At 59.5% G+C, this 25,631-nt stretch overlaps 1 long non-coding RNA gene across 1 annotated transcript in view; it reads right to left on the reverse strand.

The window, feature by feature from the left end:
* Window positions 1-25,631, reverse strand: part of LOC117639805 — a 93,171-nt gene that overhangs the window by 33,810 nt on the left and 33,730 nt on the right. The gene's annotated exons all lie outside the window — the stretch shown is intronic.

Consider the following 25,631-nt stretch of genomic DNA (forward strand, 5'->3'; position numbering starts at 1 on the left):
GGGCGGGGGAGGGGGCTCGGAAGGGGTGGGGGCGCTGTCTCGTTAACGCCCTCCACCGGGCGGTGGAGCCCCGCGGGCACGCCGTTGCCGTGGACGCGGAACAACACGTGGCGCACCGGGTAGGGTGTTTCGGGGTTGTTGTGCCGCGCCTCCATCGCGGCGCACAGCGGCCAAACGTCGAGAGTACGATTAGGAAGCCGGATTGCGCGGCCGGCCCGAGTTTCGCACGTCATGTCACTATCGCTCCAGTGGGCCGCGTGGTCGCCGTCGCCGAAACAGCACGGCCGGCACGGCCAGCGCTCCACCGGCCGGACTTCCTAATTGAGTCGATGCCGCGCCGCGGTCGGACCGTCGGACCCCTCGGCATCCAAATGAGAAAGAGATACGGCCCGACAGGCCTCTCTCGGCGCAACATCAATGTTCCATTTGGCATCGGCCGGCGGCGCGGACGCGGACGTGGCGTGAGCGGCCAGCCTCGCACGGTGGGCCAGAAGACCGGTGGAGGCGGCCAAACTGGACGCGTTCTGAGCTCCAGAGTCACTAAATGGGACTCCAACCGACCGTGTGACCCCTCCAATGAATTGCTCTCCGAATGAGGAATCCATTGGCGGGGTCACACGTTCGATTCGAGTCCTATTAAGCGACTCTGGAGCTCCAGAACGCGCCTAGAGTTTTGGCCGCGGGCGCGGCACTCACCTCGTTAACCGCAAACTGACAGCAGCACCCCGCCAAACTGACCTGCGAAAACAAAAGGGAAAGGACGCGTTAGTCTCGATGGAATTCACTGCCGGAAGAGTGGATTCATCCCTTGGCACGGTGTTCTCCTCGCAGCGCACGCACGCCGGGTCGTTCGGGGCGCCAACGCAGCGAGGACACTCTGGCGACAGCCGCCCGATTTGGGGAGGGGGAGGGGGCAGGCCGCACCGGCGGGGCGAGGCGGGGCGCGCTGGGAGTCCGGGACGGCGGCAGTCCGGGAGGGGAGTCCATGCTGTGAATGTTGCAGGGCGCGTCCGTGTTAGTCCGCGTGTTCTGCTGGTGAATATTTCAATCGACAAGATAAAAGGTGGGGAAGCCGCCGGGACCGGGGCGCAAAAAAGGCCTGGGGCAACATGAGCCGTAACGGTGATCGCGTCCACATCCGCTCGGTGTCCAATTCGCCGATTCAGCGATGTTGCCGGTCGACTTCAGCTTCCTTCGACCAATCGCACTAATTACCGCAGGAGTTTAACCGCCCGCGATGCCCGAACCCGTGCCGCCGGCCGACCGCGCCGGCTCCGCTATCAGACCAGCGCTCCCGAGGCGGCCACCCGGCGAGCGGGGAGCCACCAATCTGCATAGCATTCCACCGAACTTGGCGGAAGCCGCGGAGGCATTCCAATAATAACCGTCTCCGCAGCGTGCCGCCGCGCCGCCGCGCCGCAGCGAGGTGTCGGCAGCGCCACTATCTTTAGCCGCGCGGGGCGGCCGGATGCCTGGCTGGAGCGTGGCTGGAGCGTGGCTGGAGCGTGGCTGGAGCGTGGCTGGAGCGTGGCTGGAGCGTGGCTGGAGCGTGGCTGGAGCGTGGCTGGAGCGTGGCTGGAGCGTGGCTGGAGCGTGGCTGGAGCGTGGCTGGAGCGTGGCTGGAGCGTGGCTGGAGCGTGGCTGGAGCGTGGCTGGAGCGTGGCTGGAGCGTGGCTGGAGCGTGGCTGGAGCGTGGCTGGAGCGTGGCTGGAGCGTGGCTGGAGCGTGGCTGGAGCGTGGCTGGAGCGTGGAGCGTGGCGAGCGTGGCTGGAGCGTGGCTGGAGCGTGGCTGGAGCGTGGCTGGAGCGTGGCTGGAGCGTGGCTGGAGCGTGGCTGGAGCGTGGCTGGAGCGTGGCTGGAGCGTGGCTGGAGCGTGGCTGGAGCGTGGCTGGAGCGTGGCTGGAGCGTTGCTGGAGCGTGGCTGCGAACCACGGCCTTCGCCGAGGAGTAAGAAACTGACGGGGCGCTGCGCGACCGACGTTGACTCTCCCTTTCCGTCCAGAGCGAGTCCCGGGTTCCGGATTCGCGATCGAGTCCGACCGCCCCGCCCGCCTGCCAAAGACCCCTGACACGCCCACGCAAGGACCGGACCGTGCTCTCTATCTCTCTCTCTCTCTCTCTCTCTCTCTCTCTCTCTCTCTCTCTCTCTCTCTCTCTCTCTCTCTCTCTCTCTCTCTCTCTCTCTCTCTCTCCCTCTCTCTCCCGAAAAAGGACCGTGCATATGTGTTGGCGGCCACTCAAACGGACGCTCGGAGAGGACGTCAACTGCAGCCGCGAGCCAAAAGGGGCGTAAAAGGAAGTGGGGAGGTGGTGTGCTGAACTCGCCTCGCTTCGGCTGAGCGTCGTCGTCGAGCGACTTCCCAGCGGCGGGGGGGCCACCGCTACATAATGTAGATGAGCGTGTATCGCCTACCGTGCCAACTGCTTCTGGGGAAATTCCTGAAAGAAGGGACGGGACGAACATCCCTCAGGTGTTTGATTTCTAACAATGGAACTAAGAAGCTCTGTGTGGGGGAAAATGTTGAGAGAAAAACAGCACCAAGGTACGGAAAGATACACTTCTCAGCAAAGACAAAACTTCGACAGTGTCCAAATTATTATTATTTTTAAAAAAAATAGATTTTTATGGGTATTTTAGAAGTTCTAAAAAAGTTGGTATAGCTCCTATTTTCAATTTAAAATTTTCTATAGCCGTCACACTTGGTGGTGGTGTTCCGCGGTCGAAGGGCATCACCCTAACTGACCTTGCGCGCGCGAACGCTGCGCTACCCCGTCGCGCTCCCCCTGCTCGAGTCCCTGGGTCCCCGGGGCACTAGGGCGCGGGCGGCGCGCTCTGCGCATCAGGACGCCTCTTATAAATGTAGGAGGCGGGCCGTGGTGGGGCGTGGTGGGGCGCTGCGGGCGTGCAGTCGCAAGAGCGCAGCCCGTGCCTGATTTCCCGCCCCGCCCCGCCCCGCCCCGCCCCGCCCCGATCCCGAATCTCCAGGACAAACCTCGTGAATATTAACAGTGCGGCGGCGGCGCCTCTTGAGGATCAAGCGAGAAAAGTTGGCCCGGAGTAATCCTTCCGCGTGAAGCAGCAGGAAGGAGAGGGGCCTCTGTCAATGTGGCGCGGGGGGAAGAATTTCGCGTCTCTCTCTCTCTCTCTCTCTCTCTCTCTCTCTCTCTCTCTCTCTCTCTCTCTCTCTCTCTCTCTCTCTCTCGCATCAGCTTTTCCGGGAATGATGTCGCCGCGTCTCCCTCCCCAGAGGCAGTCCGGACGACACGACTTTCGGGTCTCAAAACAAAGCGCTCCGGAGGAATTGATCCGTGAAAATGTGAGAGCCCAAACATGAGAACCTGTGGCAGTTTCGCGATTGACTGCCCGTCAAAATACGAAATGTCCAAAATAACTGTTTTGAAACCGGCCGTCGGCCACGCGAGGTAGCCCGGCCGCAGATGTACGGCCCTTCGGCCCGTGGGCTCATCCATGGCGTGGTCCGGGCCGCAGTTTGTTAGTTGTTGTTGGACACAATTGCGGGTGGCAGGCGTCCGCCGCTACACTCTACAAAAAATGTCCTGTCAACGCCGTTAATTTATTACCAATGTTTGCTGTTATGCAATTCACGGCGTTTGCTGTGAACTAGTTCACGGCGTTTACTGTGATCTCGGTTACAGTGTTCACTGTGATCTGGCCACAGTAAACGCCGTGAATTGGAGCCTGATTTGCAGTACTTCGGTGCTCAGCGGCGTCAAACTCACAGTGTTTACTGGGGACCAGATCACAGTGAACACTGTAACCGAGATCACAGTGAACGCCGTGAACTAGTTCACAGCAAACGCTGTGAATTGACCTACAGTGAAAGCTGGTAATAAATTAACGGCTTTTACAGGACATTTTTGGTAGAGTGTACGCTGTAAACAAGCCGAGTTGGACACCCCGGCGCCGAGGCGCCATCGCCAAAGCAAAGGTAGGCCGTACTTAGAGCATTCCACCATAGTGTAACAGCGCCCTCTGTTTTTGTTCCGTGAGCTCTTTGTGCTCACACACACACCTATACACATACACATACACACACACACACACACTCACACTCACACACCTGAATCGGGTCAGCAGCAGGGGGAGGCACGGGCGCTGGCTACACGTACGCCGGGCACTCTCACACGCGGGGCTATATGGACCCTGCTTCGGCCGTGCTTCGCTGTGCTCCGCCCTGCCCGCAGCCACACTGTAGGCGAGGCAAAACAACGAGCGCATGCACACTCGATGGCAACAACCGTTTGCAGTTATTCTCGGGCGCGGCGAACGTTCGGAAGCACCGATGGGCGGCGCACGCGGCGCTCCGCTCCACGACAGTCACCGTCCGTCCCTCCGGCTTTTGTTCCTTCCCCCGGATTCCGATTCCCTGATTCCCTGCGGTCCGTCGTTTAGGAAGTTGCCGCAGCCCGGCCGCGATTGGAATATGTAACAGAGATGATTTCCTGGCCGCCCCCGACCCGCCCCCGCCCCGCCCCCACCCCGCTCCCTCCTCCTGGCAACTTTCCTCCCCGTCCTCTATTATGCCCGAATTCGACTTCCTGTGTAAGGCGTCCCCGGCTCCCCAGCCAGCCAGCCAGCCCCGCACCGCCGCGTCAGCTCCTTTCCATCTTTCTGCGCGCAACTTCAGAAACTAGATTCAGATTCAGAGAGACATCCGCTCGGCCAAGAAACTCCCATGCGGCAATGGAAAATAATCCGATTCCTGTCATCACGCTCCCTCTCGCAGGCGGGGCCCGGCATTTGTCTTCGTCCGGCAGCCGAAGACGAGCCGAGCCGAGCCGAGCCGAGCCGAGCCGAGCCGAGCCGAGCCGAGCCGAGCCGAGCCGAGCTCAGGCGGAGAGCCTCGTGGATGGCTCAGGATGTAGAATGAAGCGGAAGGAAGCAACTTTACCAGTCGGATACGAGATCCCCATTCACTGTACGTGTCCCGAGCGCGCGCACACACACACTCACAGACTCGCACAGCAACGGGCAATCCGAATATCCCATCGCAGTGACTCACTTCTCCGCGAGTTCGCTTCGTTCTCCTCGCGGATTTCAGTGCATCTTTGCGTCGGGCACACTGCCTTATGCTCGGTCCACTTGACGCGGATTATGATAATTGAGCGGCGATAATCAAGAAAAGAAGACCCCGGATTACACGCGGAGGCGAGGAAGGCGAGGCCGGGCCGGGCGCCTCGCACGCGGCTTAGACGCGCCGGCCACGATAAGCCGCCGTGCTTCGGCCGCGCCGCCAGCCCGAGCAGCCAGGCAGCCCAGCGGGCAGGCCCAGCAGCCAGCCCAGCAGCCAGCCCAGCAGCCAGGCCCCCTGGGGGTAGGCAGCCTCCCGCACGTGCCTCCGCATGCGGGATGCCTATCTCCCCGGGGTGTTGGGGAGGAGGAGGGGGGAGGCGATCGACTCCCGATACTAACGCCACCTCCCTCCCCTCCGTCATTAAGGCCCCGGGGGACGTATCACTGTAGTGCCGCCGAGCCAAACTTTCGCGGCACCTCTCCGGTGCGGCGGCCTGTGGTGCGCTGCGCCGTGCGCGTTGGCGCTGGAACTCCGCAGCAGCCTTGTGTCGCGTCGCCCTGCGTCGCTTTGCGTGTCGCTCCACTCGCAGCGAGCCTCCTCCTCCTCGGGGGGCGGCGGTCGGCCCCGCCGTGCAGGCCATTGTGCACCGATAGGACGTGCTGATCCACCAGTCCGCCACCCACAGCCCGGCGGCCCGGCGGCGCGGCCCCGCCGGCGAGCCTGGCGGGGCTTGAACAGAGCGGCCCGCTGGAGAGCGCCCGCGGCCGGCCGGTAGGCAACACAGCCTGCTCGGCCGCGCCGCGGCACGGCCCGCCCCGGACCCCGCAGGCGGCCAAGGCCTGGCCCAAGCCTGGCCCAAGCCTGGCCCAAGGGGAGAACAGAACGCCAAGAGAGGCCCGCGCCCTATTTTTACAAAGTTCCGGCGAACGGATGGAGGCTATTCCCACATCAGCGGGCGCGGACAAGTTTACGGCATGGATCAAGGCGGAGGCAGGGGAAGGGGGGCGCCGAGGCGCTCAACGATTTCCCCCACATATTCTGATAAGGGATGGGGCCCGGCGGGACGGCGGCGCGGCCGTCACCGGACGGAGGGTCCCCGTCGAAGAGGCTCGCTCGTCCCCCGGGAGCGGCGACACAGCGACTCGGTGCACCAACCACGTCACGCGGGGGGGCCTGGCCGTGGGCCTGGCCGTGGCCGACGCGAGGCCCAAGGCACGAGGCGCAAACAAAGCCCGGGCGAGTGTCCGCATGGCCGCATGGCCGCGCGGCTCAGGCCGTAAACTGGCTGGCTTAGGAGGGCGGCGCGGCGGTGCGGTGCGGCCTCGCCACGTGGCGAGACGCAACTTCTTGCACACAAAACGGCGAGCCACTTCCCCTAACCCGAACTAATCCATTCGTCAGCATCCGCAACACTTCTGAAAAAAAAAATGGAAGGGTTTGAAAAGACAGGGGCGAAGTCAACCTTGCCATGCTGATGCTCAGCCCGGGCGGCGAAGTAGTGGCAGCGACATCGGCGGCGTACGACCGCGAAATATGACCCTCCTTTTAGGGTGTAGTTCCTTCCGCGCCGCCACGCCTGCTGGCGTCAGGGAAGGGTCGGGGAGGGGGGGGGGGCGCTACACCGGGTGCATTCTTCCCGCCCATCTAGTCTTCATGATTCCCACGATGTCATCCTCCTTTGTCGCCAGGCGGCCACGCCCGCTCGCCGGACCGGGGGCCAAACCGGGGAGGAGGGCGCAGTCATACAGTCGACGCCTCAGAACAAACCAAAGTCACCTCCGTGCAAATTAAACAAAGAACTGTCCTTCTCGCATGGCGACGTCTGCGAAACACGGGACACTTTGTAATAAGACGAGTCTCCGTGTGCCGCATCTCGGGCTTGACGTTTCACGCCGCTTCGGGCCGCTTCACGCTGCCAGCGGCCGCCCGCCCCCGCGACACCGGCAGACTCGTGCGACGGGTCCCCCGCGCGTAATTATCAAACTGGCGCGCTAAGAGGCTCGCGTTTAGACAGTTTGGAGGGCAGGGTGGGGCGGAGGGCGGCAGGGCCGCGGGGCCGGAGGGCCGGAGACAGCGCGGGCGGCAGTCCGCCTCCCCGACCCGCGCCTACATTCGTCTCGGGCAGCGTGACGGCCCGGGACGGCCGGGACGCAAACTTACACTAATGATCGCCGAGCAAAAAGCTCGACAATAGTTTTACACGCCCATATTTTCCAGCCACCGAAAACCGACACAATTTTTTTTTGTCAAAGTTTTCCTCTTATTATTTTTTTTGGTTTTATCGCTACACTCCAAATCCAGGGTGTCTAGAAACTATACGCCTTAGGCGTATGCCACAGAAATGGAACTGCCTTAAGGCGCCTTGATTCTACACGCCAAAGGCGTATACCCCATTGAGCACCTTTTGCAGATAGAAGTTAGCATGTGAACACCATTGGTCGAAGAAAAGGTGCGTGCATTGTACACACCCTGGATCATAGGCACTGAGCTCAACAGGACTCTAGGTGCGTTGAATGCAAACACTGCCCTTGGCCGAGGCCATGCCTACCGAGGCCTTAAAGGGTGTTTACATTCTACGCACCTTGAGTCCTGTTGAGCTCAGTGCCTATGATCCAGGGTGTGTACAATGCACGCACGTTTCCTTCGACCAATGGTGCTCACATGCTAACTTCTATCTGCAAAAGGTGCTCAATGGGGTATACGCCTTTGGCGTGTAGAATCAAGGCGCCTTAAGGCAGTTCCATTTCTGTGGCATACGCCTAAGGCGTATAGTTTCTAGACACCCTGGATTTGGAGTGTATGGAGGCGGTGCGTCTCCGGCCGGCTGCCCGTAAAGATTGCGGGCCATCTGCTCCGCGGCTCCGCGCGCCATCTGGCGCTGCGAGGCAAAGATGAGGACGAGCCGGCGGGCTGCGAGCGACGCAGCGACGCAGCGTGGAGTTTCTTCCCAGCGCGGAAACGATTTCCGGACGAGTGATTGGTGGAATATTCTTGGCAGTGGCGTACCTCCGGCATGGCCTCCTCCAGCACGGCCGCCTCCATCGCGGCCGCCTCCAGCACGGCCGCCTCCAGCACAGCCAGCCAGCTACGAGCGCAGGCCGGCGTGAGGGCCTTCTAGACCACGCCGCCCTGCGGGCCTTTACCAGGCCAAGCTCTTTACCAGGCTTCAGGCTTCAGTGATTGCGGGTCCAGGTCAGCCTCCACTTCGCTTTCTCGGCCTAGAGAGCCTCCCAGACGGTCGAATCAAATTAATAAAAGTCCCTCAACAGGTTCCGGAGAAAAGCTTCGCTCAAGCGGCCGCTGGATGTGTAGAGGAAGGCCGCCTCGCAAAAGGCCCTCCCCGCCGCCGGCTGCCTCTTCCCTCTATCTTGCGTCCCCGTTCCCCAATGGGACCTCCCCTCGCCGCTTTTAGCGACCCTATAAGGTTTGCCGGTGAGTGGTGGTAAGTGAATCCCAGGTGCATGGCGGCCGTGGCGATGGCGGCGCGCGGCGCGCTCAGGATGATGGTTCAAACACTTGAGCGGAGCGGACGCCGTTTTGGTTTTACGGCGCGGTGACAGTTTAGGGCCGAAAAAAGAAAGAAAGGCGCTTTTCTCATCACCGAGCAGGAAAATCCATGGCTGCCAACCCAACGCGCTGCACGGTCCAATGACGGAAAAGACTGGAAAATAATACGACCATGCGACCTCCTGTGTTATGTATTGATGAACACACACTCGGAGCCGAATTCCCCGTCCAGGAACGCGATGTTCAGGACATTCTTCGGGTTTGCAGCTGGTGAGAAGCATGATGACATAAAGCAGCGGCGTGGATCGAAATTCCGTTTTGTTTTCTCGTCTTTTGTTTCCCGTTTTTTTGCGTTCCAGGTACTGACAGCGTGCCGTGGAGGTGGAGGGGTTGCAAACCAGATCCATCGCCGAACGGGGGGGGGGAAGGGGGAGTACAGCACCGTCACCAATAAATGTGTGCCATTCCAGGAAAGAAAAAAATCAACCGAAATTTTTTGTCGACTGTATTGACCACTACTAGAGCATCTACCTCGTGAAATAATTTTTTTTCCAGCGTGCGCTCACGCAAATGACTTCCTTGGGGAAAAGCGGCGTCCGGCTAAATGCTTTATGGAGGCCTAATTCCATTACACGAATTATCGGTTTGGAGCGACCCCGGCGGCGCGACGCACCTGCAACCTCGTTGGGGATATTTGGTTTCGCCAAGTTTGTTTAGCCGTACGTCATGCGCGTAAGCCCGCAGCGGGGGCGACAGGGGGGGGGGACAACGCGCCCAACGCGGCGTCCAGCCTCGCGCTCACCCCAAACGACCGTTCATGGTCGTTCGTGTCGGGGACATTGATCTCCACTGCCGATAGGGCGGCCACGGTCATTGGACCAAAAGTTGGCTGACCACGGCCCGCCCTTTTTTCGCAGCAGTGATTATGAAACGGGGTCCCTCCGGCCAATAACAGCCTCGGTGAACGAGACCATCACAGCCGCCGACACCACCGCCGTCGGCCGCCACGGCCGCCACAGCAGGGCCGGGCGCCCGGTGATTTCGGGGAGTTTGCGGTGTGGTTTCCGGCCAAGCGTGACGAAACACGCCGATAACAAACCAGCGCGGCTAACTACGGCCAACAGTTTGGAAAACACGACCCACTGCGAAACGTGCCGCCGAGTGCGTCCCGGCCGTGCTCGTTCCCCCCGCCAAGTACGTTTCGGCGAGGCGGCCAAACGAGGCACGGAGACTGCGGACCACGCCCGGCATGCACACCTGGGGTAAGCCGGCCTGGAAAGCGAGCCTGGAAAGCCTGGAGAGCCTGGAACAGCGAGCCCGGATTAGTCAAAAGGCGCTGCAGGCTCACTCCACTGTCCTCACGCGTGGACGGCCCCGACAGGGCCCACAACCCCGACAGGGCCCACAGCGGCCCACAGTCCCGCGCGTGTCTGTGTCCCCCTATCAGTGTGCGCGTGTGTGTGTTTGGAGTGGGACTTACGACTGTGCTGGAACAAGCGGCGTGCCGTTTTCGAAAACAAAATAATGAGAGTCAAATTTAATCCGGAGCCTTTAAAAAAGGAAATATGATTGGGGTGAGGGACTAACGTGATGCGTCCCGACGCAGCAGCTGTGCTCCTCCGGGTGCGGTGGAGGGGAAGGGGGAGGGGGAGGGGGGCTTTAGAAGGGGAAGCGGCGATGAGCTTCCCCCCCCCTCCTTTCCCCGCAGGCCAGCCGCCGTCCGGAGAGGCCTGGAGAGCTCCCCGCTCACTGCAGGAAATGACTCCAACTCCATCTTTGTGAAGAGCACTGTTCAGACTCCCTGTCTTCGCTTCACCCTTCAAGCAGGCAGCAGCAGGCCTCTGCAGCGTGCGCCGCAGCAGTGTGCCACCAGCGGCCCACAGCGAGGGAAAGTGCACAGCGAGGAAAACAACTGTTTTGCGGGAATAACCGTTGAAAATATTAAGATTTCTTTCGGTTTTTACCGAAAACTTCAAACAAAGCCTTGTGTGAGAGTTTTGATCTTTGCATTGCAGGTGTTATTTCTTGTCGAAATTTTTTATTCAACAGAAGGATATTTTTTTGGATAGTTAGCCGAGGTGCCATAACCCCGGCCGGATTATCCTCGTACGCGTCGAGCCATCCCAGCCCACACCCCCCGCCCCGAACACATTCAGCGTTCGGTTTCGCCCTTTGTACGCCGAGAAGGCGGAGCCCGGCGGAGCCAGGCAGAGCGGGACCGCCACCCCGACTCGCAAACTAGACCAAGTTTCAGGTACAGAGCGCGGAGTTAAACTATCTTACCGGAGTTGGTAAGTGGAGTAGCCGTGGCACGGCATTGGAACAGTGAGTTGGCGTGGAGCTGGGCTCGGCACGGCACGGCTCGGTGCGGTCTGGCAGGGCACGGCGCGTCACGGCCGGCCGGACGGAGCGAGGCGTTGTGTCAGGATTAGCCATGCGCGGATTCCGCCCCTACTAGGCGGATCAAACCCCCACTTAAACATTGAAATTCGCGTTAAGAATTCATTCAAATTTCCTCGTTCCTTGCGGTGCTGCGCGTTCCACGGAGGTTTTCACGCGCCGCTCCGCCCGCCCGGCACAGAAATAAATCGCTTTGGCTGCTAATTAAAAGTAAACTCTGGAAGAAAACGGCCGGGGCACAATGCGTGGACGGAGAGCCGCGTCCGCAGCGTCCGCCGCGTCCGGCAGTCGTGACGAAAATGAATCATTAAGAAGCCCCGGATAAAAGTAGGCCGGCGTCGCGACTCGAAACAAAAGAGGCGCCTCGCAGTAAAAAGGAAATCCCTCTTTCTCCTCGCAGTGCAACTTTTGTCTCTGTCTCACTCCTCCGCGATAATTTCAATTGTCTGCAATTCTTCCGAACAAAACACGGGGCCCTACCTCGCCACGCCGCCTCCTGCCCTTTCTCGTTATGAATGCGACGCGAGTCTTAAGCGAGCGACAATGAGCGCGCAAGGAAGTCACGATGACGGTGGAGGGGGGGGGGGGGGGGGCGCCGGACGGGGGAGGGGGTTGGCTACGGCGGTACATCCGGCCGCCTCACGCCCCGCCAGCTCCCTCGGGCGGCCTGCCACTGCGTGCCACTGCCTGCCACGCATTTCGCTACAAGCACGGTGGCAGGGCGAGCAGGGCGAGCAGGCAAAGGGATAACTGGGGTTCCGTTCGAGCCAACGCACCGCCATCCAGTGTGCCGCCGTCCAGGGTGCCAGGCCACCCGCGCCGCTAGCGCCGCCAGCGGCCAGCGCCATCACAGGGACTCATCAACAACGGGGAGAGCTAGCCGCCCGGCCCGACCCCGCGGGCCACACGAATTCGACCGCCCCGACGCCCAGCAGCGGGGCAGCGAGGCACGGCACAGCGAAGACTGAGAGCGCCGTGAGGGTAGGCAGGCCCGCCGCACAGCCGTGCGCGCAATGCCTACCGCCCAGGCGCTCCGACGCGCTATCTGCTCGCACACTGCGAATAACGTACGCGCTGGAATGTGTGGCGCGGCCACTAACAGCCTCTGCGGCGCTCTGCGGGGCTCTGTGGGGTTACCCGGGGTCGCTGGTCGCAGGGCGTCGCATAGTAGTGTGACCCTCCAGTTGGCCAGCCCGACCGCCCGAGCCTCCCTCCAGCCTCGACCGCTCCATCGGCCCAACTTTATCAGTGACCGACGTGGCAGGCGCGCGCGCGCACACACACACACACACACACCTACACACACACACACACACACACACACACACACAGCGGCCCACGTACTTTCGGCGACGCCCTTCACACTACGTTCACAGCTTCTGCTCATCGACCGGAGGGCGTTATTAAAAAGAAGCGGGCTCCCAATCCCTCCTCCCTCCCCGCAGTCCCTGCACCCGTCGCCCAAGTGTTCGCACCCCCCGACAGCGCGGCAACCCAGCGTCTATACACGGGGTGCCTCTGGATTTTCGTGGAATAAAAATGCAAGCACCTTCGCAAAGGCTGGGCGCCGGTTGTCGTGACGACGCAAAGCACGCACAGCTTCACGGAATTTGTGCGGCGTTGTACCTCTATGTCCACGATCGGATTGGTCCGATGTTTGCGCAATTTTTTTCTTCGTAACGAAGCTATTAGGTCGCTCGGCGGTTTCCGAGAGGGACTGCTCTCCTTTTTGGCGAGGTCCTTTTTTTGGGCAGGGTTGCCGAGTCGCCGCGGGGCACAACGGCCAGAGCGAATGGGTAGCTATTGTCAGGTAGAGGGAGGCATCGATAACGTTTGTGCGTCTTGCTCTCTTTCCCCTTCTTACTTCCGCGCGCGTGCGTGTGGGTGTGAGAGAGAGGGGGAGTGCACCGCGCTCATGTAACATGCATGAGGTAGCGGCCTCGGCACACCTCCCTTCCGCCCCGAACAGGGCACAGATCGCTTCCAAGACATTGAAAGGTATCAGACGCGGCCGGCGCTTCCTTAAAGTAGACTTGGCGGCGCGGCGCGGCCGCTTCGTCGCGCCAACACGTTATTTCCATGCAGATTCGACCCAAATTGCGCCAAAAATGCGCGGGGCGCCGATGCGAGGATGGGTGGCGTAGTGTAGCCCGGGCCGGTGGCGGGCGGGGCTGGAGCGGCCTGGAGCGGCCTGGAGCGGCCTGGAGCGGCCTGGAGCCCTGGACGGCGCCACCGCGCCCGACCCGCCGACGCCCCTTATACGAGGGACAGACCCGCGCTGAGCTGCACGCTGATGGAATCTCCACAACGGTGCCACGCCGTGCCGTGTGCCGCCGAACCCACGACGGCTCTCTCTCCTTTTTCACCCCGCGGTACCGACGCCCTGTTGCCTTCATCAATTCGCGGGGCCGAACAGCCGCGCGAAGCTATACAGTTTTCACGCCGGGTAAACTACACGCCATGCCCGTTCTTTCTGGTACCCAATTAAAATGGAACCAGAAAAAAACCGCTTTCCCGTTTTTTTTTTGGGGTGTGTGGGACTATTTCTGAGCCTATTATACCCGCTGCCAAAAGGAGAGGGCGCTCCCCGCCACACCGCCCCACGGCGCCGTGACGATGATGAAGAGACTCATATAGAGCGGCCCTTTCTTTCACGCAGACGAGGAAAGATGAAGGATGGAGGGAAGGGGGAGCAATAATGAATCTCGAGAGCACTCGTTGGCCATCCCGGATTTTCACTCTTTCTTCACCAGACCCCTGCTCGACACCTACGCACCTTTAGAGGCATCTGGCAGGATTTTTTCGAGGGGGGGGGCTCGTGTAACATCCATGCTGATCTCCGACAGTGTGTACGTCTATGTAGCCAAGGCAAGAAGCTATGGCCGCTTCAGAAAAGCCGACGTCGTGTGTTTGCCGCGGTTTTTCCTCTGCCGGCTGAAGAGACGCCGAAACACCCATTCGGGCTGGCACATGTACGACACAAAAGGTTCGGCCGGGCGGCCCGCCCTGCGGCCGAGGCGGCGGTGGCAGCGCCGCGGCAAGGGTTTGAGTTACAAGACCCGCGGGGGATGGGCAGACGCTAGACCCGGCTGCAGAGGAGTAGGCCCGGCCCACAGCCGCGCAGCATAACCAAGCAGACAGCCCACATATCCTCCTACTCCTCCTTCTTCTTTTTATATTCCACGCATTCGTCCATTCCTCATCTCATCTTGTTCAGGCGGCAAGGTGTGTGAGTGTGAGTGAGTGCGTGTGTGTGAGGGAGAGAGTGCGCGTGCGCGCACGGGTGTGAGTGAACGAGGCAACGGACGGGCAGGGCAATAGAAACGGGCAAGAAAGGGACGGAAATAGCGGGGGAGTGGTGTGGGAGGGGTGCGGGTGCCCCCCCTGCCCCCCCTCCCCCGGGTCCCTGCGGGTCCCACCCTCGTGAAACTTGTACGGGCACGGGGCCAATAATGTGCAGCGCACCGCCACGCTGGACAAGAGACGAGACCTTGAGCTTGAAACGCGCGCAGGCCTCGCCACCCCTCCCTCTTTGAAAACAAGAAAGAGGAGAGATGAAAGAGAGGATGGCGGGAAAATAAAACGCACACGCGGCGCGGCGCTTCTTGAGGCGCGCCGACCTGCACAATGCGTAATTGGCCGAGCTGCAGCCGCGGCGCCGCGTGCAGGCCATTGAGTGCGTACAGGGCGGGGTCGCTGGCCAGAGTTTCACTGCGCAGACATGAAAGCGAGCTCCCAACTTGTTTTAAAAGAAAAGGTAAACCCGGGGATAAATAGGACTCTCGGGGAAACCATTCCGCGAGCGCGCAAGTTTCAGGACAAGGGGCGTTTTGGCGGCGCGCATTTTCGCAAGAATCTTTTTGGCGGGCGATGCTGCAGACTGGCTCCGCGGCCCTCAGACAGGACATTTCATTTTCGGTCGGACGGGCGTCGAGGGAGGCCGGGCACAGGGCGTCCGGCAAGAGCGTCCGGGCTTGACGTGCGACCAGGAAAAACGGCGAAGGAGGGGGGCAATTTATTGAGGACACACAGGGCCATTTGTGGTCGATTCTGGCAAGCCAGGCGATTGCGCCCCTGGCGGCCTGGCGGCCTGGCGGGTCCAATCTGCCAGCGGAGACCTCTTTTTATCGCCGTCGTTATGCAAATAGGGGCAGTGGGCAGCGGGCTACCTCCTCGCCGCCCTCTCGAGCCCACCGCGCTGCCGCCCTGGTCGCCGGCACGGCGGCGGTCAGCAGCCGTGTTTCGCCGGTAGCGCGTGTATAGCGAGAGTGCCCGCCGGCAGTACACACTTCCACTTGGGGCTTGTTCGCCGAAATGGGGGCGGGGAGGGAGGCGGGCCTAGGCGGCGACAAGGCCGTCGGCGGCCGTTGGAATGCGGAGGGCCCTTCAGTCTGGAGGCTCCAGAGGGCCCCGTAGGGCTCGCAGGCCCCGCGGGGCCGCCCGGAGAGCGCGCATCATTGTGAGGGACCGTGGTCCTTTTGGACATGCCTCAACTGGGCGGCGCTAAAGTGTGTCCTGAAGGGCTTCCAGAGGGACCCCTTCGAGAGCGGGGCGGCCAGGGTGGCGCGCTGGTGCCTGCACTTACTGGCGGCCTTCCAAACCATCTGGCCCAGGGCGGCGGCCACGGCGGCCACGGCGGCGACGCAACAGCGTAACTGCGTGGCGCGGCCGTGCACTTGCGCGCTTGTGCGGCCAGGGCCATTAGGAGCAGTGCGATGACGACGAGCGCGGCCGCCGTTCAACCTCGACTGACGCATCAATTAGTCGAAAACAATTCGAGTACCTGGGCGCCGTTCGCTGCCCGGGCAAAGCCCGACTCGATCGACTCGGCCAGAGAGGAAGCACTGCCAAAAGTCATCGCCAAGTCCAGTTGACGCAAACGAGGGCTGGAACTCGGCGCCCCCTGCCGCCACTCGCGGAGCGGCTAGTAGCGGGGTCCGATTCATCAGGCCAAAGGCAAGCCAAAGGCAAGCCAAAGGTACCTGAAAAGGCCAAAACTTTGTCCATAACGGCAGTTTGCATGTAATTGCGAAAGGACGGGCGTTCCGTTCGCGCAGCAGCGCGGCGGTGGGGCCCGGCCTGCCCGGGCAAACGGCCGAAAGCCGAAAGCGATACCGTCGCAGAAAATAAGCATCAACAGGGTGGCTCCCCCATATGGCGGCAGGTAAGTCTCTAACGGCGTTGGATGGCCGGAAGCAATCCTGCTGAAGTTGTTTCGCTCTAGATTGGTATCGCACTAAGCGCGCCAGGGGAGAGGAGAGGGCATTCCAAAGCGGAGGGGCCGAGGCAGCGCCGCCAGATGCAAGAGTCCCCAATCTTCGGGCCAGAGGACCGTCCTCCCTATCGAGAGCGAATCGGGTCGATTTCCCATTCGAATCGCAAGTCAAGCCGCGTTCCATTTAATTATCAACGGTCCTCCTCAAAATAATACGCGTGTCACACACAGAATTCAGATGGCCGCGGGACGCCGGCCCCGCCGACGCATAATAGACTGCGAATGAATGGATGGTGCACGCAAAGTAGTTGTTGGCACGCAGTGGTCGAAGGTAAATCATAGCGATTTTGAATGTGGTGCCGCCTATATCACCGCCACCGCATAATACGCAGAGACCGGCAGCTCACCCCCTTTGGAGACTGCAGAGCACGCGCCTGGCGCGGCTGGCACGGCGCGCCGGGCATGGGGCCAAGACAGCCGGGGTACGAACCTGCAACAGAAAAGCGCTTTGTGAGTGCCAATGTCCGGATACACATGAAACTGAGACCGAGGAGAAGCCCAGGATCGCTTTTCGTCCCCGCAAAATAATGTCCCAAACACGAAAAAAGAGCACAAATAATCGACCTTCAGCTTTATTTTTACTAAGAAAGTAAAAAGTCCAAAAGTTTGGTTTTTTTTTACCAATTTGCACGATTTGTGCGGACTTGTGTAACCCGCGGCCTGGCTGGTGGGTCCTGTCTTATTTACATCGTTTCCGAAGCGCGGGTTTTGGGGCTCCTCTGCCCCTGCCATGCTCTGCCACGCCCCGCCACGCCCCGCCTCCCCACGCTCATTGCTCCACAGGTGCGCTACACAACGTCGCAACAAACCCCCTTTATGAGGGCAATCAAGGCGAACAACAAAGCTGTGAACCCTGCCAGCCTGCAGGGCGCCGCGCCGCCTAATTTGAGTGTTTTCGCAAGGGAGCGTCCGTTCGAACCGTCCCAATGAGTTTCGGGGGAGTTTTACGCCTCTGCATGCAGACGCCCTCATCGACCTGCCCGGTAAAAAAAGGAAATCACTAAACCACTACTCAAATTTGTTAAATTTTGTCAGTTCTGTCGTTGAAAAATAAGGATCATCACGGTAGACGTGAACGTGTGCCAACAAAACTACCTTTTAAATTATATTGATTTGTTCCATGGTTTTAACACGGTGAGCAATTAAAACGAGCCCAGTCAGAGGTGGGTGGAGGGGTGCCACTTTTTGTCCACTTAGCCTGCAGTCCGTCGACCCGGCGAGTGCCCGCCAATTCAAAGTCGATTAGAGGCGTGCGTCTGTTTTCTGGGCGAGCGAGGTGCGCGCCCCGCGGCCCCCGAACGGCACTTTGGAAGTAAAAAGCGGATGGCTGTGACGTGTTTGGCAGCCAAAGTAGCCCCCCAAGAGTCAATCTTGTTTTTTGGACGACACACCGCCGCCTGGGAACGGCCGACGAACTTGACGCCGTGTAAGCGCGTTGCGACCTCTGGCGGCGGCAAGCCGAAACCACTTCGCGTCAGGTGAGTTTCGCTCCGCCTTTGGAGGTAGGCAAACTGGCGCCGCAGCGAGGCAGGCAAGGCGTCACCCAGGGGGCCCGGCGGGGTGCTGGAGCCGCTGGAGCGGTGCTGTCGAGGTCTGTCAGTGTCTCCACCGCCTCGAGGAAAAGGGCAGACGACGCGGCGAGGTGCGTGAGCGCTGGGACCTCTGCTGAGGAGCACGTCTGTAATAGTCACAAGTTTGCGCGGAATGCGTAATGTGGCAATTGTTCTTAACCTGACAAACGAATTTCTGTTTCCAGCCTTATTTCCATATTTTAGGGAAACAGTGGGCCCGCTTGTGTTTTGCACTCCACATTTACGTTCGAACTCCTACCTGTTTGACTGCAAAGAGGTGGTCGTCGAAATTCGATTTGATTTCCACCAACGGTGAGTTACTGTCCCACGGACTTGAGACGCGCACAGGAAACGACCTGACCTCCAAAAATGGAAAGTACCTCAGCGAAAATACGGACGCAGTGCTGCGACTGCTCGAGTTTCTCGGTGCATCGATTCGCGGTTTCGGTACACACGGTGCAGCCTTCCCGGCGGCACGGCGTGACCTTGGGGATCTATGCGCTCGGAGCATTGCCACCACCCGTTTCCGGTTTCGTTCGGCCAGGATCGGTTCGACCCGGCCTCACCCGCCTCACGCGATGGAGCCGCCCGCATGTCACAGCACGGCGCACCGCGGCCACGGCGTTCCCAGCGCCATTCCGGACGCCAATCCTCGCCCAGGCTGGCCAACGGCCCAAATGTTCGGTCAATTCACGCAAAACGCGTTCAATAATCAGAACAGCGACGTAAAATTAAACCAAACCACGTGCGACGCCTTATTTGCGCTAGAGTGTTGACAAGTTACTAGTCTTGCGGTGAAACACTGTTACTTTCGAGTAGACTGTACACATAACGCGCGCGTGTGTACAGCACGCAAATAGACACACACTCACACACACACACACACACACACACACCGCAATCAGCTCCAGCTACACGGGCAGTGGGTGGCACAGCAGCATCCGTCTCGCGCGGCCTGACTCAGATTTATTTGCAAAGTGGGACGAATTATAAGGGCGAAGATATGACAGTGGAACCGGGAGCAATTACCGCGAGCAACGTCGGCCCGGCTGTACTCTGCGTTCGTTGCGTGTCGGATGCGTGACGCGGACTGTGAAAATTCAAGTTGTCGTTTGCTGTCAATTTCGCGGGTAAATTTTTTCATGATTGATCCTCCAACTCCGAATCCCTATGGATTTGTTATGAAATCCAGCTGGTGACAACGTTCTCGCGCGTTCGGAAAAAACGACGTCATCATTCAGGAAGCAGCGGCGCGGCAGGAGCAGGTGCCCGTGACATTTCGAGGTGAGACAGAAATTGAAACAGGACCGAGCCAACGCGCGGGAAATACCGAAGTGAGAACTGATTTTCGCATTGTTCTGCTGCTCCAGCCTCGGGTAGCAGGATAAAGGCCTTCAGCGGCACCAGGACAGGGGATTTTCAAGCACAAATCCCTTCCCAAGTGTATTGCAAAGCGCGGGATTATCAATGAATTCTCGCGTCGTGGCCTACACCTTCACAGTGCTTTCGAGGAGCGACTTAAAGCAGTCGGAAACTCGAGCCGACTTTTTATCACCTTTTTTTGCAGAACCAGTACCGAGTCTCTCAAGAAGCTTATAATGGCTCGTTAAGCCGGTCCACTGGGACCTGTAAAGCGCATGACGATGATGGTGATTGCTGGATGGATTGAGACCACCCAGGAGAGCGCAGGGACGTACTACCCTCCCAAACAGCCCCCCTCCCCCTCCACCCCACCCCCCTCTCCATCACACGACCTTTCCCTTCGATTGCCCCGGGAGCTGAGCAATAAAGCACTCGAACCGGTGCGCTTGATTTGGAAAGGGAAAATCTCGGGGACGCAACAGGACAGGTGGAAGGCGCACCGCGTTGACTTTGTGCAGGAAAAAGGGAGGGGACCTGAAAAACCAACACACGCGCACCAACGAGCTTGCGTTAACACACGCACACAAAATAACGCCACTTGCGAAAAGTGGCAAATTAAACCGCAGCCATATCCCGCAGCAGTCAGAGATGGCTCTGTTTATCTCCGGCCATTTTTGGCAGTGACGCGGGATCCCCGCAGGCGGCGCGCTGCGGCGCGCTGCGGCCCGGTCCCCCGCACGGCCTCGGGCAGCGTCGGGCCGCGACGAGCGAGAAGAGCAAGGTCAGGGGTCACGGCAGGTCACGCGGTCACGCAGTCACTGCCACGCATAGGGCTTCCGGAGGGCAACGACACATCACTGTGTCATGACTGTGTCATCGAGCGGCGCGTGCCGCCAAGCTAAATAATTACATTCACGCCATTTCAACGCCGCCTCGTCCGGTCCGTCATCCGTCTCGAGCGACTAGCGGTGAGTCACGGAACCCGAAACGACCCGAAGCGAGTTTGTTGTCGAGTGGGCATACGCCACAACAACCGGTTTTGCGATCACGAACGCGCGCAATTGCAGGACCCGAAAAAAAAAACATGGAAACGAGGCACACAAAATGGGAGGCAAATTGTGTGTGGGAAGCCGCATGTCCCACCGAGCAGAGCAGACCGGCCACTGGCCGCACAAAGGGCTGCGACCACTCACAAGGGGGAGGCCTGTACCGAGGCGGACCAGAAAATATCTCGGCCATTTATGATTGCCAGGGCCCGGGCCAAGGGCTCAAGGCTCCCCCTGAATGAACGCTCCGAGGCCGAAACAGACAGTGAAGCACTGGCCTGCGCGCCCGCACTCAGACACACAAACGCACACGTGCGCGTGACACTAGGTCGCTGAGAGTAACGAAAGTTTGAACTTTGCATAGCAGGTGCGGCAGTGATGAAAACAAGGTAACCAGCCGTTGAAATGAATCACCAAACTAAAAACAGTCCATAAGTCCACCTTTTCTGCAAAGTGAGAACCCTCCTAACAACGACGTGTGCTCATGCAAGGGGCCGTCGGGGTCGGCGGGCGCCCCTTAGGACTATGTAACGGACCGCCGGCAAGGAATTGTGCGGTGCCGGCGAGTGCATGCTTTAAATTGCCAAGGAAGAGGAGTTCGGACGTGGAGGAGTGGGATGGGAAGTCACTGGGGGAACAGCAGAGGAGCGTTGGTCGTTTTACCGTGGCGGCTTGAAAGAGAGTTGCAGAAGGTGGGGCCCATCCACTGTGGCGGGCGGGAGGTGGGGTGGGGCGGGGCGGGGCGGACCGCGAGGAATTAGGGGAAAACTTTAACAAGCCGAGGGATGCAGTGCGCCCCACCCACAGGCCGCCAAAATAAAATTAATGATGTGAGGGAGGGAAAGAAGGCACGGGGGTATTATGAGGAACGCTGTAATGACGATGGTGAGCAGGCCATTTACGCAATGCCATGGCTGGAAAACACCTCACGTCCAGTGTCCCCCAATTCCTTTTTTAGGTTTCCGATCGGGAGCGGCAGGGGGCTTTTCCCGTTGCAACGGCCGCTCTCCACAGGTTTTCTGTAGACGAAGCCCTGCCTTTTTCACCGGGGTTTCTATAGGTCGGGTCGGGTACCCGAGCATATCCCTGGGGGAAGGCGATCGGGAGCGAGAGGTCGTCTCCCGATATGGTCCGGGACAAGGGGGCGGGCGGCAGGCGCCTCCCGGTTCAGATGAAGAAAGGCCACATCTTCCATATTCCCGCTAGCTGCGTTGCTGCATTGCTCCGCGCCCCCGCGCCAACCCTTCGACCGCCCCAACTTCCCCTCACCGAGTCCTTGGGACGCGCACCGCCGCGCGATATCTCGAATAAAAGCGAACTGGAGAGACGAGGCTCGCGGCAAACAAATTGCACGGCGGGAGAAAAATCGGTCGAATCGGAGCAGGCACAATAAAGAAAGACTGTTGTGACTGCAGGGGGCCTTGTTTGCCGCTGTTGTCTTTGCATTTAATGAGCACGGATAACTTTCAATCGGGCGGCCCCCACCCCGATGGCCGCCGCCCTGTCACTACCTCCCCCTCCACTGGCTTTCCCGTCACGTCAACAACTTTGTTTTCCGGAATTTAAAAGATTCAAAAACATAATGGCTTTCCATTAGAGGCCTTGCATGAATCAGGGCCAAAAGCTTTGGAGCTCACTTGGGTCGGACGAGGCTAGAACCATCTTCGACTAGAGCAGAGACGGCAAAGAAGGGGAGATTGGAGAGAATCCTCTCCAAAGACTGTGCCATGTGGTTCTCCAGGCCGGGGGCTGCCGCCACCGAAAGGGCTCTGGCGGCGACATGACCATCAAGTTGGACAAGGCCAAGACCGCGCCAGGCCACACGTGGCTGCTCAAGGCGACTGATCAAGGCCACTGCCCACAACGCACAGTGTCCAGTAAGGAAAACCGGCAGAGGGAAGTCTGCGCCACAAGGGCCAGAAAGGCAACGCAAGACTACGCGCAGGGACGGCACACACAGCCGCGCAAGGCCGAGCAAGCATTAATGGTCGTTACAGGCCGAGAGCAAGGAAAGGCAGGGAACGGTGTCGTCGGACACGGAGTGACCCCCGCGGGGACGTGAATGAGTAATGGTACCCCTCGCCCCCTCCCTGCCTCCTTGTTGCTCATGTCTCACGGTCGATCGCGTTCTCGGCTGCGGTAGGGTGATGCCAAGGAACGTGTGGGAAAGGGGGCGTCGGCGAAAGAGGCGGGGGCTGTCGCACGGGCACACACAGTTTTCATGGGTGCACATGGAGTCTACTGGCATTTGTGCTCGTTATTAAGAACCGGTTTACACCAACGTTGGTTGTCCAGGTACGAGTGGGGGTTGTTGTCCAGCGCGGAGTAAGGACAGTGCTGGGGCGCGCCGGTAGGGCCTCGAGCGGCGGCGCGGCTCGCCACTGCCCAGGCTTGACCTTTCGCTTCCGGTGCAGTTTACCCCCTCCCCTCGCCCTTCCGAGCCCAGCACAGCCCAGCAGGCTCGCGTGCTGATCGAACGGATAGTCAGCTCCCTCTCCGAACGGCCGAACGGCCCTACGGTCGCTGCTGATGGAAGAAATGACAATTCTAGGACCCTCGGCAGCACCAGGCGGAATAAAACATGGAGAGGTGGATTTAGTTTGATGGCGGCCCCGATGAAAGTTGCAGGCCGTTTATGGTGCGCCTAATCCGGATGGATCAGGCGGTGGAGTGCAGGGTTGAAGTTCAAGATGAGCGGGCAGCAAGGGCCGGCCGAGTTTCTCTCACCCTTTCCCCCTGTTTCCTCCTGACGTGCTGGATCCATGGCTCTTTAGTCGGGCGTTGACGGATGGAGCAAAGATTGAGTGCACTGTTATGCAAATCAAAGTGCTTTGTGGCGTTTGCCTTGCAATTAGCGTGCCAAGTTGGGAGGGTAAACAGAAAATCCGGCCAAATTGGAAGGAAAGCAACTTGTTTAGGGAGTAAGTTTGAAAGGCGCCCAGGACGGACTTCATTTTGTGGCAGAGCTCAAATGGCGCGCCGCGAAGGCCGCGGCCTGGACGGGAAAGATAGGACATTTTTCGTCTTTGGGTAATTACATCACTTTTGTATGGATGAAACGCGGTCGTCTGATACTGCGGGACAGGTAATCACATTACCGTCGAGGAACTTCTTCAAGTCAGCATTGCTGTTGCTTGCGTGAACGTCATTGTCATTGCGTGCTCCGCGTGGTAGGTTGCCAACCGGCACGCTCGATGCGGGCGGGCCTATCCCAAGCCCTCGGACGGACGGAGCCCCTACACACTCTCACGCAGCGCACGGACTCTTGGGTTGGTTAGGCTGGACCCGACCTCACGCTCCAGTGCCTCAGGCCCCTCCAGCCCGATACCGCCGTGTGCTCTGTGCACACTGTCTGAAACAATAAACTGTAAAGGGTGGGACTTGACGATTGAAAAAACATCCAGCATAGTTACAGCCGGCATAGTTATTCCCGGTCGTAGCTGCACGAAAACGCCCTCATAGCTCTTGTTTGCTTTTCTTAACAACTTTCCATTCAATTTTTCAGGAAAAAATAAACAGTTACAATGAAAAACACTTTATTGCAAGTTGAGCTATTGTTTTCGTCGCGGCAGCTCTTTCCCTTCTCCTGCCACCACCGCGACGCCGCAGTCGAGATGAGGAAGAGCGGCAGTGTTCAGACCAGCGACAAGCAGGCCCCGGAGCTTGACCGGCATCGACCCTCGCGCTGTCATTCGCAAAGGTGAAACGGCACGGCTTCCACGAACGCTGCGGGGAAAAGTTGCAGGTCGCCTTCGGGAGAGGCAGCTACTGTGGCCGCGGCTGCAGTCCGCCCGCCTGGTGCACTCCGATGGGTCCACGTGGCTCGCTGACGCGTCGACGGGGAAGGGGGTCCGGCTCATCACTTGCCGCTTTTAGTGACAATAAGGCCTTGGACCGCGTGCGGCGCCTCGCCAGGCCACGCCAGGCTACGCCAGTCACGACAACGGTGCTGGAGGTATTTATAGGCCTGTGTCATCCCGCACCAGGATCGCTGGGCCAGATATGACGGTGGCGTGGGCAGCGGCGAAGCAAAGATCCCGCGGAACAGGAACCAAAGTCAGGGAAGATGAAAGACGGAGATGTGGGCGGTACGGTTTCTTCGAATCAAGACTCCACTGATCAAACTTGGAAGGTCTTCCTCTCCTTGGACTATAAACAGACTGGCTGAAACGTTTGTATTTGCCTTTCGATGCGGGTCGGTGACGCTCGAAGAGAGAAAGGAAGCGCCGATTCCTGAGTAATATTCGCTTCGGTCAACATAATTACCCCGGCGCGGTTTTCGACGGGCGGTTTTGTGAGCGCGGTTTTCGGTGCGCGCTGCCGAAGTGCAGGCCGCGTCTTTTACCATTGCAGCGCAGAGCGTGGCCAAAGCCGAGCCCCAGTAAAGACTATATTGCGCCTACAGAGTTGGCACGCGCCGCGAGGACGGGGCCCGCCTTCCCAATATAAATCCGCCCAGGCTGAGCGCGGCTGAGCGACGACGAATGCAGACTGGCTCCAGCCAGTGCGCTTGGCATCCGGGTCACAGCCCCAAACACATCAAAACATTCCTCCATTTTTCCTGTTTCGGTTGCAAGTGATCCAGAGTGAGCACTTCTCCATCGCGTGGAAATAAAAAAAAATTACCAGCGATATTTTTTTACATGATCATATCTAGGATGTTCCTTTTCCCAGATTGCGTTTTGTCTGTGCGTTGGTTGCATGCTCCACTCAACAGTTTCGGAAATGGTTTCGCCGGATTTGCTGGACTGTCACTGCCGCCGTGCTGGCGCGGCGGCCGGGCCGGCCAGTCGAAGGTTAATCCATTCCGACATGCGAGCAGCGGCGGCGCGGTCACACCGGCAGCACGCCACGCCGCGTTGCCAAGTCGACCAGTCCGTACCCCTAGCCAAATATAGGTTAGCGCAGCGGCTCGGAAGGTCCTGCCGAAAGACAGGAGTACACACCACCATGATAAATAAGCAAACGAATCAAGAGGCAGGTAAACGCAAACCGCTCGAGGGCCGAGTGTCCCACGCACTGTGAGAAAATCGTCTGCATTCGATGGTGGATTAAGTCAGTCGAGAAAAAGGGTTGTATACCAGGGCAATTAGTTATTCCTTAGATTATTGTTTTCAGCAGACGAAGGCTTGGAGTGAGTTGTTCTGCGCTCAGCACCCCGACCTAGTCCAACACACCGCCCCGGTGCGGCGCGCGACGCGGCGAGGTGCCGCGGGCATGGCATGACCCCAGTGTAGCAGTGGGTCACAAGGTTATCCAACGTCCTGGCTCGGCTCGTGCTGTGAGCTCGGCGCGCCGGCTTGGCTCGAAAGGACGGCGTCGTATTTTTGGAGCAGCAGTGGGCATAGCGGCAGGATGGCCGTTTGGCGACAAAAACAAAAGCACTCTGAATGTTGCCGTTCGCTGGCTACGTGGAAGGAAGCCGACAGCCAGA

Source organism: Thrips palmi, unplaced genomic scaffold (genome assembly GCF_012932325.1).
Source record: "Thrips palmi isolate BJ-2018 unplaced genomic scaffold, TpBJ-2018v1 HiC_scaffold_1, whole genome shotgun sequence".
Classification (NCBI taxonomy): domain Eukaryota; kingdom Metazoa; phylum Arthropoda; class Insecta; order Thysanoptera; family Thripidae; genus Thrips; species Thrips palmi.